Here is a 12,539-nt window from a genome sequence, read left to right as displayed (position 1 = left end):
TTAGATACATGATACACTTTGAAGTTAACAGAAGAAAGTAAATTAGTATAAATACAAAAAGTTGATATTACAATATAATAAGCATGTCAATGGTACTAACAGGAGATGACAATTACACCTTTATTTCGAAGTAATCACCATCAACTGTTCTCAAACTCAGAAGTGTATAGTTTTTTTTTATAATTTTAATTCATTATCATGTCACCATTTTTCTCTAAGTATTTTAAACTATAGGGACATTTTGATTGAAACTAGAATTGTATTTAATATAGCACCTCCCTCAGGAATTTAATTTTACAAGGCTATTTCTATTCTCTTCCCAAGAATCTTTCCATCTAATACTACCTTGCCCTTGTGGCTCAACCCATACAGAGACCGGTCGTAAGTGCTTTAGAATCTAGCATTTTCTTCCTACAAATAGGAAATAATGTGTCTCTGACACTACACAAAAATGTGGCAATATAATTTATGCTTTTGGAAGGAAGACTAACATCTCAAGCTGACAACTAGGTAATAAATATGATTAAGACCAAAGCACACAAGGAGAATATCCCAAAGGGTATATATACCTTTCACAAGAAGACAAAAGAAGGCTTAATCAGTGAGACATTTTCAGCAAAAAATACAGTCATTTTTTTCTCAGATGCTGCTACATAACCATCTGTTTGGCAGTATTGACTTGTTAGCCCCAAATCATTATTTCCCTTCTTTACTATTAATCTTCAAAACAAAAAAATTTAAGTCTACGGTAGTAACCAAGTCTGACTCATTAACCGAACAATTCCTCTCTTTTCTTTATGAGTTTAAATTCACATAGGATTCTTACAAACAGCTTATAAAGTCCTCCAAAATAACCTATGAAGTATGTGTTATCTCCATTTTCCCAGAAGGAAAATGAAGTTCAGAGACAAAAAGCAACTTGTTCATGTTCGTATAGGTAATAACAGAGACAGCACCTGAATAAAGATCTTACATATCCTTTTCACTATATATCACCATGTTAACATCTGGGTATTTATATTTGAAGCCTATTTTTTAAGTTTTGATATAAGAGTTTTAACTGAATGTTTAGAGTATTGACATAATGTAGTCATATACATCAGACAGGTCTCAAAAAATCTTCTAATATGTTGTCATAATCCACATATTCAGACTACAGGATAAAATCCACATATTCAGACTACAGGATATCTCTTAAACATGAGAAATAGTAAGACTCTGGCCACATGTGGTGGCTCACACCTGTAATCCCAGCACTTTCGGAGGCCGAGGCAGGTGGATCATCTGAGGTCAGGAGTTCGAGACCAGCCTGGCCAATATAGTGAGACCCCATCTCTACCAAAAATACAAAAATTAGCCAGACATGGTAACACAGGCCTGTAATCCCAGTTACTTGGGAGGCTGAGGCATGAAAATCACTTGAACTTGGGAGGCAGAATTTGCGGTGAGCTGAGATCATGTCACAGCACTCCAGCCTGGATGACAGCGCAAGACTCCGTCTCAAAAAAAAAACGTAGTGAGACTCATAAAAAGCACAAGCTAATTCACTTATAAACTGATTCAAACTGCCTTCACATAACAGTGCTAAATAGTTATTAACATTTAACAAAACTAAATAATAATTATTCAGTATTTAAATCTGACACTAAAAAAAAACTCTTATTCAAGCAACTATTAAACAAATGCTGATCCTTTGTAAATAATCTGCAATACCAGCAAAACTAAAAATAAAGGCCAAAAAGGCTACATACTATATGATTCTGACTCTATGACATTATGGAAAAGGCAAAAACGTTGGAGACAGTGAAAAGATCAGAAGTTACCAGGGGTTAGGAGAAGGGAGGGATGAATAAGCAGAACCCAAGATTTTTAGGCAGTGAAAATACTCTGTATACTATAAGGGTATATACATGGCATTATACATTTGTCCAAACCCACTAAATGCACTGCATCAAGAATGAACCCTAATGTAAACTATGAACTTTGGGGGATAATGATGTGTCCATGTAGGTTCATCAATTGTAGCAAACGTACCATTCAGGTGTGGGATATTGATCATGCGGGAGAGGCTACGCATGTGTGAGGGCAGGGAGCAAATGGGATATCTCTGTACCTTCCATTCAAGTTTACTGTGAACCAAAAATGACCCTAAAAAATAGTCTATTTTACATAAGTAAGGCAAAATATCTGTGGCAATCTTAATCTTCTCCTATAAATTATTACTTCACAGGTCCTCTGTTACCTCTGTTACCTATTTAGTAGAAAGTTGTCAATCCTAACCTTCTGCACCGCTCTTATTTACATACACATTGTTCCTCACAACATCTGCTCTGCCCATTGTAGCCTGCTTATCCTCTAATGGTCATCAGTATACTGAGTCCAAAGACAGGGTAGGAGTCAGACAAGAGATGGAGAAGGCAGGTAGTGGGGCTAAGGAAGCAAAGAACTCCTAAAGTGGGAAGTCAGCAGATAAATCTGCAGGAGAAAATCTGCAGGAACAAGGAGAAAAGAATCCTGAGTTGATACAAATGTGATTATTAGTTTACATAATGGGAATCATATGAAACGAAATTATCCTAAAATACAAAACATGATGACATTACAAACATTTCCCTTCTTTAAAAAAAGTCTTCGCTATATACAATTACAAAACTAGAACTTGATAATGTGTTTGCAACGTGTCCTCCAGGAACAAGCAAAATGATTTTTCAAAAGTTGACTGTAAATGCTACATTTTTCAAAGGAAAGATATATAAAAGTGTGTGTGACAAAGACCTATGTCTCAGAATAAACTTGGGAAAAGGTACAAATATTAAATTTTTATGATTTATTGCCTGAAAGAAAGTTGTACACTTTTATATCCTGGGTCTTCTTAATTTAACAAGTCAAGAACATACTATGTGTTACCAAACTAAGCAGGAGTTCAATGAGATTCTGAAAGTTACACCTAACATACTATGTACTACCAAAAACATACTATGTGTTTAGAAACAAATAGTATGCTAGGTATGACTATTAGGTATGTTAGGTATGACTGTTAGAGGTGTGTGTGTGGTCACTTGCTTGCTTTGGTCATCAGTGAGGAAGCAACTAACAAACAGTCCAAATACCTGAGTCATTTATGAGAGGCCAAGGGCTCCAATGGCAAATCAGGGACCTATAAGACAGGTTCAAAGATGGTTCCGGCAGGATCCACCACCACTATCACTACCACTACCACCTTAGCAAAACACGACCTTCTTCATCTGAAGTTTCAGGGAAGCAACGAAGGCTAGAGTTCTGCCAGCCGTCCAGCTCAGTAAACACTGATTAAGCACCAGTGAAGTACAAAGCATTAGCTTAAAGGTGATAAAAGACACTGAATAGGAGGAAATATAGCCCCTTCTACCTTAAGAATTTTCCAATCAAAAATATGGTAAGACTATAGTCCAGGCAAAGTAGAGAAAGTACTAAAAGAGAAATACAAAGAAGACATTCAGAGGTTTCCTCAAGGAGATGCTCTAGAATGAAACCTGAGGCTATTACTCAGATGACCAACAAGTTCATGCTATAGCCACTGCTCGTTTATAATTTTCTTCCATTCAATGTAGTACTATTACACCAGAGATGTGAGAAACTTAAGACATGCTATTTTGTTCTAGCTGATTATTAAAGGGGGAGAATTCTTGAATATAAAGATGTAAGATAAAGATATAACATGATTTTAAAGAAGCAAGCAGGGAAGGATTTGGAGCAAAGTGTGTCATAATGCTAACATGGCACAAAGCAAAATAATTCAACTTCCATTCAGTTTTACTGGTCAAAAAGAATAGTATCACTTTTTTTTTTTTTCTTTTTTGAGACAGACTCTCACTCTGTCATCCAGTCTGGAGTGCAGTGGCACAATATCTGCTCACTGCAACCTCCACCTCCAGGGTTCAAGAGATCCTCCTGCCTCAGCCTCCCGAGTAGCTGGGATCACAGGCGCATATCACCACACCTGGTTAATTTTTGTATTTTTAGTAGAGACAGAGTTTCATCATGTTGGCCAGGCTGTTCTCGAACTCCTGACCTCAAGTGATCCACCCGCCCTGGCCTCCCAAAGTGCTGGGATTATAGGTGTGAGCCACCATCACTTCTATAACACATTTATATGCTGCTTTAATGGCTTACAAAGGACTCTCCCATAAATGCTTACAATGCATCTCAAAGCAATCCTATGTCAGGTAGAGACTGTTATCCTCTCAGGTAGCCTGCCCTCACAAGACAGTCCGCAATGATCCTTGCCTCATGTCCTTGTGTAATCCCCTCCCATACTGAATCAGGACTGGTCTACGGGACCAACTGAATACATCTGAAATAATGGTGTATGACTTCCACAGGTAAGGCATAAAAGGCACTGCAGCGTCCACTTCGGTGGCTTGAATCTCAGGAAAGTCATCTGCCACCTCATGAGAACAGCCCTATGGCAAGCCCATCACGGAAAGTAACCAACCTGCCAACACCAACTGGCCAGCCATGTGAGTAAGCCACCTTGGAAGTGAATTTTCTAGCTCCAGTGATGCTCCTATAAAACTTCCACTCCTGCTGATATCTAACAGCAACCTCCAGAGACCCAAGCAAGGCCCCTCAAATCGCTGACCCACAGCAACCATGAGATAACAAACAATTATTGTTGTTTTCAGCCACTAAGTTTTTCATGTTACAAAACAACAGAGAACCCAGTTTTACATATGAGGCTCAGAGGGGTTAATTTTCCAACTGTCATACAGGAATGAGTAGAGAAAACAGATCTGCAACCCAGTCTTTAGGTTTTAGGTTCAAGAAGGTTCAAACAATACCACCTTCTTCTCAATTAAAATAAGGTATAATACTGTAAGGATGATCATTCCTATGTGATTATATGACTGACGCTAGTATGTCAGGCTTCCTACAGTGCACAGACACAGTATATGTCCCTGTATTCTTAACAAATATAATGCGAATCTACAAAATAAGTGAATTTGTGGTACTCCATTGCGCTCTGTGGAGTTCTATTTTCTGGAAAATTGCTATTTTTAATGTGCATATCTTGAAAATAAACACAACACATTTAGAGAATTTTAATACTAAAATATTACTGACACTGAGATTACACACTTAACAATCTTAATTACAATAAGCATTTGTGTAATTTTAAACAATTAGAATATGTCAGACAGGAAATGCTCAACTGCCGTTTCTTTAAGGTTCTGCTTTTTGGCTTTAGGTCTTCAACCTCGTAGCATTACACAAATGTAGTAAAATGTATCATCAAAATGCTCCTGATGGTAAAATATTAAATCAAAATCCATGAAGTAGTTACCATCTTACAGAACAAGGTAGCCAGCTCTTAAGCCTGTCCACTTCTAGAGAAGGTCAAAAGAACATTTTATTGTTATAATCACATCTGCATATAATGTCCCTTCACACAAATCTCGTCTTTTGAGCCATATAACTTTGCAAAACAGGTAGGCAGGACAGGTATACTACCATCCCATTTTTCAATGATGGCCTTAGAGAAGTCTGAGTAACTTAACTAAGGATACATAACAATTAAAAGGAATTGCAAGAATCTAATCTACAAGTTTTTGGCACCAAATCCCAGCCTTTTCTTCTAAACCATGTTTCAGCCCAGTGGTGCTCCACCCTGACTGCCATGAGGACACCTAAGATGCTTTGAAAATATCACTGCCTGGACCTCATCCCCCAGATACTTGATTTAATTGCACTGGTTTGTGTCAGCTGTCTAATATATAATAAACCAGCGTTGGTAAATTCACAGAAAGTTTATACCACAGGGAGAAAATGCTGATATGTCTATATGTAAACTGAAACATATTAACCCCCTAAGAACTTCCTCAAAGACAAAAATATCTTGCAATAAAATCATAAAGAACAAGAAAGGGGAGAGGAGAAACCCAAGCCCCTTCTGCTGCTATCATGGGGCCATTAAGGAATATTTTATTCCCCTAATCTCACTCCCTGAACCTCACCATGCCACACCTCAAGATATAGCTCAGGTATCACCTTCTGTGAGTCCTTCAGGATCACAAAAATAATGAAGTCCATTTTTTTGCGTCTATCTTACCTTGAACTCTAACTCTATCATAGTACATATTGTCCCTCAAAGCATTGCTTTATTTATATATTTATTTTTATTTATTTTTTTATTTTTTTATTTTTTTTGAGATGGAATCTTGCTCTGTCACCCAGGCTGGAGTGCAGTAGCACATTCTCGGCTCACTGTAACCTCTGCCTCCTGGGTCCAAGTGATTCTCCTGCCTCAGCCTCCTGGGTAGCTAGGATTACAGGTACGTGTCACCACACCTGGCTAATTTTTGTATTTTCAGTAGAGACAGGGTTTTGCCATGTTGACCAGGCTAGTTCCGAACTCCTGACCTCTGGTGATCCACCCACCTCAGCCTCTCAAAGTGCTAGTATTACAGGGGTGAGCCACCGTGCCCAGATTGCTTTATTTATATATCCATTTCTCTCACTGCCCTGAGGGTTCCTTAACCCATTTATGCCAGAGGTTGCAAATTTTTTTTGTGAAAAATCAGGCCTTGGTGATGACCTTGAGAAGTAGGATATAAATAACTCTCACTAGCTTAGCGTTCCAATAATGGGGCACTCTCCACATGGTAAGAACACACACATCTGTTTCTCCAGCCTTTGCAATCTCTTGTGATGTTCCAGGATCCTATATCCAACTGCCTTCTAGACATCTCACACTTGCCAATGATATGCCCTGCAAGCATGTTAAACGCAGGTCCAAAGTTGAACTCATTCTCTTCTCCCTCATACCTTCTTCCTCTTCTCTTTTCCCACTCACTACCCAGAAACCTATGAAGCATTCTAACATTCTCACTCTCCCATATCTTTTACATTCAGTCACAAAGACCAGCAAATTCTCCCTCATCTAACTTTTCCTAAACATTCTCACTTCTCTATTCCCACTACTTCCACCCTTATCTAAGCTTTCTACCTCTCTTATCGATACTAATGCACTGTCCTTGAAAGCTTCCAATCTTGCCATGTCCCCACACCCAACCCCACTCCACCTTCAATCTACCCTGCACACTGCTTTCAGTGATCTTCCATGACACTCACAATTCTTCAGTGGCTGACTCCTACACATGGCATAGGAAGTGTACCCTGAACTGGCTATCCAGTTTCATCTCCTTTCACTCCTGACCTTGTCCTTCACACTCTAATATAACTTACCTACATATAGTGCCAAGTACACACTATGTTCTCGTAATGCCACACAACTACTCAGGCTGTTGGCTTTACCTGGAAATGCTTTCTACTGCTTATCAACATGTCCGCTCCTACTCAGTTTTCAAGTCTCAGCTCAAACACAACCACTACTAAAACCCTTCCCTGGTATTGCAGGCAGAGATCAAGAGCTCTTGTTAGATTTCATTTGCACTTGTACCTACCTCTGTTATAGCAAATAGCATACTGTATTTGAACTACTGGTCAAGATATCTGTAGTCCTATTAGACTATAAGATCCTTGGTCAAAGACAACGACTTTTCATCTTTATATCCTCCTCACTAGTTCAATTCACAGTCACTAGTTCCGTGTACATTACTAGTTCAATGCAGATATATAATAAAAAAGGAGAGGAGAGGTTAATGAATAAGGTATGGGCCAATGAAAGAACAAGAAAATCAACTGGACTTTGAGTATAGAAAAACAAATACCAGATCTTAAGAAAGTACAGACATCTGTAGTACAGACATCTGTTACTGTAGTACAGACATCCATTACTAAGTCCTAACCATTAAAAAAAATAGAAAAATATGGTTATTCAGGTAGTATGAAGACGACAAAAAAACAAACTTGTTATTGGACTAAGTAGACATCAAGAAGGTAAAAGTTTCCAGTGGAACAGTTGACAAAGATCAACAGAGAAGCCAGAGAAAAAGATGGTTGTTTCTAGGAACCAAGTAATTCATTGACCTAAATTCATGGACTGATCAAGACTGCCACCTTTCTCTCAGTTGGCAACCCCTCTCCTGTGTCATTATTCTGCATCATCCTTTCTGAGTCCCCACTACCAAATCCCCAATGCCATGGGTAGTTTCCCTCCAGTGGAGCCACAGGTCTAGGCCAGTGGCTTAATCCGGATGCAAGGGCAGGGGGTGGAAGGGTATCTTTGTTCTTATGTCTAGGACTTTGAGGAAAAATGAAACAACTATTTACTGAGAATTTATTTTATGACAGATACTGTGCTACATTATACTCACTGACTGAATTTCACAGTAATCATGAGTAATTGTCCCATTTACACATGAGGAATTTACGTCCAAGGTCAACAGCTAAGCAAGGACAGGGCCCGCCTGAAAACCTAAGAATGACAACCTCCAGAGCTTTTTCTATACCCTCACTACCTCAAAATGGCGGGAGACGTGGTCCAACCATTCTAGGTTGGCACTCAGAAGACATTTGCCTCCAAAACACTATTACATATGTCGATTAGAGTCTACAGTACCACTAATATATAATAGGCTCACAATGAGTTTAAAAAGCTTTCCTTACTACCATATGAAAGTAAGTACCATATTTCCTGGGGTCCGGACCTGGAAATCTAAATGCTATTTATTCCTATCAGTACACTGTTCACTTTACAAACAATAGACTTGAAAATGAACTTGTGGAATACAATGGGTTCTTAAGTAAGGCTTTGCTTTAAGAATATTTTCTTGCTTCCACAAAAAATATAAAAGCCACCAAGGATAGAATGATTTTGCCTTGTTAACTTGTAAGAACAATGACACTAGAAGAAACCTGTGGGAAATATGCTTATCTGACCAGGTGCTCATTTTTGGTGGGCTGTCATTTGAGTAAAACATCATACTAAACCCCACAGACCACAGCTTACGATAGAAATGTCACAAACTATAGCAGTACAGTTGATATGCCTATAATCTACTGACAAAACGTACTCCTCAGTAAAGTAAAACCAGATGTCTGGTGTGAAATCAGATGTCTGTGAACTTGTCTTTCTCAGTTTTCAGAGCAGTATTAGATATGCTGAATACTCAGCTAAGCTGTATATTAAATCCACAACTTGGCAAAATCATGACAGTTTGGACATGAAGCATCAGCATTTTTATTGTAATTCTTATAAACCAAAGACATTTCTGAAATAGAAATCCTAAGTTTAAGTACTCAGCTAAATACAGTAGTATGTCTTTCTCACTTTAAGAACACTGTCAGGGCTTTTTAAACACATTATAGAAATTCTTTCCCTTCATTTTTCAAGCTGACACACTTTATCCAGGGCTGTGGAATGATCTGATAAGGTCACATCAGGTGTCAGTCCCTGTCCCAGAAATTCTAGGATCAGATACACCAGGTGATCCCCTGTGAAAAGCAAATCCCAGGGAGGCTTAACAGCTACAGGAAAGTTAGGTACTACATGGCTTTCCACAATCAAAGGGAAGATCATAGGAAAGTAATGGGTGACCACATAGAAAAACAGGGAGGGAAATTTAAAAGTACTTACGTGCCAGGCACTGTTTTTTCACACATTCTTTTATATATACTCTTTGTTCTGTTTTGATGGATAAGAAATCATGCAGCAGGGAAGTTTTAATGGCCCAAAGTGACACAGCTAATAAAATAGGAGCCAGAAATCAAACTTATGTCCAAAAGACTATAAAAGTCATGCTACTTCTACATGAAAGTTTCGGGTGGAGTGAGGAGGGGTGGTAAATAGCCACGAAGAAGGAGAAAAAGGAAGAAATTTATAATTTTACCAAATAACAGTGAAATAGATATATATATATAAACATGTATCATGTCCCACATATGTTCCATATATAATACATAGTTAAGATGTATGCATTTTTAACATATACTTAAGTTGCATATTTAAGTATGTGTATATATGGAACAAAAAGCTGAAGAAATAAATATCAAATTGTTAAATGGTCATCTGAGAGTAGGCTCATAGGAAACTCACATTTTGCCTTTTACATCCCTCCCAGATTTAATTCTAAATAACTTTTTTTGACTTTATATTACTCTTATAACCAGAAAAAGCCAAAGAACTATTCTAGTTTAGATTTTTTAAATGAGGCTAAATGCACAGAAACCCACGCAAGTTAATGGTCTACTTTCGTATTTGTTTTTCTAAGGACATCATCATTTACACTCTCCATGATTCCTAATATTAGGTCCTTCTTATGGAACAACTACAAAAGTTATCCTCATCTAATTATTATACTTGTACACTGGAAAACGACTGTAACATTATTCAGTATAGGACACAAATCGCCAAGGTCAGTCATCCTTGTAAGTTTATTACTGAAAGTACTAGAAAGGTGTAATAATAATTATATTCTTCACAACACTGTACAGACCTGCAAACCACTATGATGAGTAGTAGAGGGAAAGTCTTGTACATTAACATGTAACGATTCAGAAAATCCACAAAACTGGTGGAAGGCCTGCCCCAAAACAGCCATCTCCAATACGATCTCATCATTCTCACCATCCTACTTTTATCGAAGTGCTGATAAAAGTGCTCAGCACATGGTAAAAAAGAAAGAATTAGCTATTGAATCAATGAAGGAACCCATTATCAATAAACAATCACTTCCTGGTTTTCCATAAAGTGAATTATGTGGTCACCTATCACTTGAGCACAAACAGGCACGTTCAGGTTACAGGCAGCCAGTATTAGAACAGGCAGCCGATCACAGAGGGCAATTCTACTTATCCTGTGTAAGAATCCAAGAATGTGGTTTACTACATTCCTGCTTGTATCTAATCTGAATTTCAACTAATTTAAAACAGTTATTTATATGTGACATACAGGATGCATAAGGAGTTCCCAACCTTGTGAGAGGAGGTGTGTTTCATTTCATCATACAGGGGAGAGGGAAGCAGTGTATTAAAGAAGTGACAGAAAAGTCCCACAGAAGAACCAATGAAATAGACCACACTGAAAATCACAGTAAGCCTCAGAAGACTTCAGTGTCCTTTTTGGCAACTTTTCAAAAGTGAATGGAATGCTTGCAAGGAGGTACCAAGAGTATAAAGTCCAGAGAAAAAGGCCCAGCCTGGTCATCTCTCTCCCCTCAAAACATCTTCTTCTGTAAGCTTGAGAGAAAATTCCGAAGAACTTCAACATTAGTAACCTTGTTACTAACTTTACGCCTCAGGGTCCTAAAGGATTTTTTCAGGAGTCCCCTTTTAAAATGTAAACATCCCTAGAGGGGGTTACTGTTCATTATCAAACAGGACCTGGATTCTTTAGTGCTAAGGTCTCAGGGATTAGTCAAAGCTGGCTAATAAGATAGGGGCCGGAGACAGACAACTAGAGAGGACCACTGTTGCAAGGTAAAAACAGGTAAAGGGGAAGGGCAGTTTTCTGTCGGGTCAAGCGGCTAAAAGGGATCCATATGCCCAAGCTGTTAAACTCCCAGGCAACTTTATAGACTGTGTGAGCCTGAAAACAGCCCGGGGCTTGGGGCCTGTGACTTTGAAGGTGGGTCCTCCAGTTCCCGATGAAAAGGTAGAATCTGGGCCCATGTTCCCCAGGAGTAGTTCTGGATCTAGCCCTTCTCTCTCTCGCTCTCAGGACAGTCCTAGCTCCTTCCACCCCTGACCATTCCTTACTTACCCTTTCTCCCGCTCTTCCTCGGTGAGAAGGGGTAAGTGGTTATTTTGTGCCCTCGCCCAATTTGGCCAAAACCCTAAAAGTAAAAAACGACAGACAGACACGTGCTTTAAAATCCTGTTGTTCAAGCCTGAGGCTCTCCCACCACCTGCCCAACACTTCCAGGCAGAAGGCAGCGCGTCCCCACAGCGCTCCCTCAGGGCCAGGGCCGGGGACCGGACTAGTGCCCTTTGTGAGGAATGGGAGAGGGCGCGTTCTGGGGGCTCGGCGGGGAGGAGTGGGCCGGCTCCGTGCCAGGTGTGCCGCCTCTGGCGCCGGTTTCCCACCTTAGTTAGCTAGTGCCACCAGGAAGAGGACTAGGCAGGGGTGGCCGCCGCACGCGCCTCACATAAACACGCGCACGCACACATGCTCGCGATCACGCAGGACTCGCGGCCGCGCACCCCTCCGCCCCAGCAACGCTCGCCCCACCGGGGCCGGGGCCGACTCCCAGGGAAGGGTCCCCAGCCCAGGAGACCACCAAGGGTCGGCGGCTGCGCGCCTGCCCACCCCCGCCAGCCTCACAGCCCCCCGCCCGCCGCCGGACGCCGGGCGCCCGCCCTCCGCACCCGCTGCGCAGCTCAGCCCAGGGGAAGTCCCCGCGCAGACCCCGCCCTCCGCCGGCGGCAAGCTCCGCCCCGCTCCTCCGGCGCGCGGTGGCCTTCCGAAGCTCCGCCCCCGGCGGAGAACTGGTCTCTGGACCGCCCGCCCAGGTCGGGCTCAAAATGCGGCGTGGATCTAAAAAGATCAGAAACGACACTAATTCAGCAAGGAATTATTGAGCACTTGCTCTAACCTCAGTAACATACTAACGGGGGAGAGGACAGTAAAGAGCTGAAAAGTCTGTGAAACTGTGTTTTCA

General features: G+C 40.5%; 1 protein-coding gene across 4 annotated transcripts in view; it reads right to left on the bottom strand.

Moving 5' to 3' along the window:
- IMMP2L (inner mitochondrial membrane peptidase subunit 2) overlaps nucleotides 1-12,332 on the bottom strand; it is an 869,510-nt gene extending 857,178 nt beyond the window's left edge. For all 4 annotated transcript variants that reach the window (XM_050782656.1, XM_050782657.1, XM_050782658.1 and 1 more), the window contains exons 1-2: nucleotides 12,247-12,332; nucleotides 11,642-11,714 (exon numbers count right to left, since the gene is read on the bottom strand). The gene's annotated coding sequence lies outside the window, so the exon portion shown is untranslated. The remainder of the gene's footprint in view (nucleotides 1-11,641; nucleotides 11,715-12,246) is intronic.
- Between the last annotated feature and the right edge of the window lie 207 nt (nucleotides 12,333-12,539).

The sequence above is a fragment of the Macaca thibetana genome, chromosome 3 (assembly GCF_024542745.1).
Source record: "Macaca thibetana thibetana isolate TM-01 chromosome 3, ASM2454274v1, whole genome shotgun sequence".
Classification (NCBI taxonomy): domain Eukaryota; kingdom Metazoa; phylum Chordata; class Mammalia; order Primates; family Cercopithecidae; genus Macaca; species Macaca thibetana.
Note: the sequence above shows the minus strand (reverse complement) of the source record. Positions and strands in the feature narration are given on the sequence as shown.